This window comes from Solanum stenotomum, chromosome 1 (genome assembly GCF_019186545.1).
Source record: "Solanum stenotomum isolate F172 chromosome 1, ASM1918654v1, whole genome shotgun sequence".
In the NCBI taxonomy this organism is placed as follows: domain Eukaryota; kingdom Viridiplantae; phylum Streptophyta; class Magnoliopsida; order Solanales; family Solanaceae; genus Solanum; species Solanum stenotomum.
Genome location: NC_064282.1, coordinates 103757981 through 103761670, shown reverse-complemented (window position 1 = coordinate 103761670; position 3690 = coordinate 103757981). Strand labels below are relative to the sequence as shown.

At 35.3% G+C, this 3690-nt stretch overlaps 1 pseudogene; it reads left to right on the top strand.

Annotated features, from left to right (window-relative positions):
• Positions 1 to 2730: 2730 nt before the first annotated feature.
• The window catches only part of LOC125860743 (endoribonuclease Dicer homolog 2-like), a 23767-nt pseudogene continuing 22807 nt past the window's right edge, over positions 2731 to 3690 (top strand).

Here is a 3690-nt window from a genome sequence, read left to right as displayed (position 1 = left end):
AAAGCCCTTAGGGATTCTAGACCACACACCCACACTTCATCATAGGAGACAAGGACACATTCAACATTGAATAGGTGCTCCTAACATGTATACGACCAAACATGCATAAAAGGGTCATATAGGTAGGGGTCATTCCACAATAGTACCTAACATAATCAATCATGTAGACCACACCTTATCCCTAACATTATCATTCACATTATACTCCTCATCATCAACACACTTTTAACATCATGCTAGCATTGAGGATTTCATACATAACATTAATAGCATAACTTCATAAACATATGCATCATAATCATCAATTCACTTCACATCTATTGCCTTCCAGGCCATGATCTCAACATACAGAGATAGACAAGAAGTAAACACCTCCACCATAAGTGGATCAAACCTCACAACATAAATTCTCATACTATAGACTAGAAGTTAGGTCAACTTACCAATTCTCCAAGCCATGATCACCGTGGATCAATCCTCAACAATTCATAATCAAGTGACATAGGTAGAAATAGTAATCAACAATGTAATTCAATAACATAAACATAATCGAAGTACAATTCTATAAACAAAGGAATCAACCCACAACTTTGCCCATAAGGCCATAATTCTCAACTCATTAGTATACCAACAATTCAACATGAATAAGTATTGACAATCATAGGAAACATCAACACAATCTAATCTAAACATAATTCCACCAATAGAGATCATATTCACAAAGACCCACATCATAGGCCATTTTTCGAGAATTTGGGGATCATGGGTTCTTCAAGAATTCCTTTGAAAATTGTCTTAAAAACATTAATTCAACATTAATTCATCAATAGAATGATTTAGAAAATCGTTTGACAAGGAACCCATGTTTAGATTGAAAATTGGGAATTTTGGTCTTTGAATCACTTTTGAAAATCTTTGATAGAACTCTTTAAATGGGATGTTATTCAAGAATCAAGAGTCACCATATCTTAATTATTGAAGACCCATGAAATTGAAGAACAAATATGTTGAAAACCCATCTTCTAGCTTGAGCTTCATCAAGGTCTTCAATGGAGTTTTTGAGAGAATCTATTTTGAGAAGGAAGGGTCAATTTGAAGAATGGGGTCTAATTTTAGGTTTTGAGGTTTTAACCAACTTAAAATACCCTAAAATAGGTGGAATAACCGTTTATAATAATTCCCCAAAGTACCCAAACTACCCCTCACTTAGTTGGACCTTTTTAATTAAGTCAAACTTGAGTTTTATTTTCGCAGATTTCGTCGGGAAACAAGTTCGTGACGCGGAGGTGTTCCCTTAAGTTTTCTGGAAATTAAATTCGAGACAGTAGAGTCTGTGACATGTCCGCGACGCGGACCAAACATTTGGCCCTTGGTGGAGCTAGTCCGCGACGCGGACATGCTCCCTCCAAGCACAACTTCAAGCTGCCTTGGCAACTTGCTTGGCCAAGGTTGGGGTCCTCCTCGGGGACCCTTAGGGTGGCACCCGGGGCATTGTATCCGAATGTTTTGATCCTAAAAATATTTATTAAGACACTAGGGTCACCTCCACTGATTTTAGACTCCAAACAACACATAAAAACATGAACAACATACTAGAACACAGCAACACGTAAAAGACTAGTTTTCGAACGTCTTGGTCGTCCCTTGACGTTTAACTTTCAAACTCTTAAAACTGACTTAAAAGGCTATTCTTCATTATTTTGACAAGTTATTAATGCATAAAACCCATGTGAGGCTCTACTTTGTCCTACTTTATTTTGAGGGTCGTTACAGAATCCTTTCTAATAGTTGTATTTTCATTATATTTATTAATTATATATATATATATATATATATATTCTTCTCATATGGATCCGAATTGACCCACATGAGTGACCCAATCCAATTTCCTTCAAGTCGCTATTATTATTTGGCGGATTTTCTTTTTGATTTGAACGACATCATGAGGTCTCTTGCTTTAAAAAAATAAGTTAAAAAATGCTTTGTGGAATGAAGACCTCATGATGTCTTTTTTAGGCGATCTGCTTTTTATGTCTTTTTTTACTATTTTTTTAAAAGTGACACTTTGGCTTGAGTATTTAACTTGCTTAAGGGTATCACTTAGACTGATAGGTTACCCGGTACTTTGGACTATTCTTAGACCAGGAAAGAAAAATAGATTCGTGATCAACACCCAAACCAAAATTTTTAGGATCCAGCCGCAACAAATTTTAGATGTGATTTTATTCCTTCGTCGGGTGTTGGTGTATGAGTTATGCCCAGATATATTGCCTAATGAGGAGCATAAGAGGTTTGAGATGTTCTAGAAAATAGATCTACTTCAGTTTTACATTGGACAAGGAGAAAACAGTTATGACTTTCTTGTGAGTTGTCATGAGATGTTACAAAATGTGGTGTTGGTGGAGTCCTACAGAGTGGATTACACTTTTTTTCACATGTGTGGTCTATCTAAGAAGTGGTGGCGGTCTGATGTCGATACTAGACTAACAGGTTCATTCCCTGTAACTTGCAATAGGAGAAGTGGAGTTAGTTTGAGAACTTGACTTAAGATGGTATTTTAGATCGATTTTGGGACAAAATTTCATGCATTGTTTCACTATGCTTTGGTGATTTTGCTAGATAAGACCAAGAATTTGTCAATGCATGAGAAGTTTGACTTATTATATCCATGTAGTAACTTATTATACAAACTCGTCTAGAGCTTCTTTTGAAAGAGTAATCGAGGTGACCATGGAGGTTGAGCTTATTTGCCGCAAGGAATTTAGGGATTTGACAGACAAGAGGTCTTGCACTTCTTGTTATTTTAGTGGTACCTCGAGAAGACAAGAGGTCTTGCACTTCTTGTTATTTTAGTGGTACCTCATCTTGAGGTAGGGGATCTTTAAGGAGGGATTTTCATCCTCAGTTCAGTGTACCTGTTCATGCAGCTATTCAAGCGTTTGAGGGAGATTATTCTGGACAAGGCTTCTACAACTCGGGTCAAAACTTATCAGGATTGCTGTTAGAGGTTTTCAGGTTATGATGACCATTCAATATATTTGGATACTTGTCAGTATATGTTTGTTCCTAGTACTACTATGAATGTGGTGAGTCAGGTAAATCAGTAGAGATTTCTGCAGACTTAGAGCGGGAAGCTGACATCGATAGTGTTTTGTAAACCGCTGCTTCATTTCCAATTTTATAAAATTGAAAAGCTCTTTTAAAAAAAAGTGAGTAAAATTTTCAAATTCAACTTGAAAAAAAATGAAAAATTTAAAACTCTAATATCGTAAAATAAAAATGTTATTTTAAGAAAAGTAAATACAATTTATATATCACGATTTTTATGAGAAGATAACAATGAAAAAAAGCTCTTATTTCTTTTTGTTACATTCGCATTAGCTAGTCTTGATTCATCAACCTATATTTGACTAAAATAAACCTTTTACCAAATCTAATAGCCACCCATTAACGCGAGGTATGCCTATTTTAAGAAGAAAAAAATTGGATCATAATTCACCAATTGTTAGTTCCTCTAAAAAAAACACACAAAACTTTTCTTTAAAAATGGAGAAAGTTAAAGAAGATATGGTGTTGGCAGGTTCAGTGCGACACCATGGATTAGAAAATTGGAAAATGATGGCTATCAAATTCTCAAACTTCATTCCTGATGAATATCAACGTATTCTTTAATTTTCGTATGTAGAATGT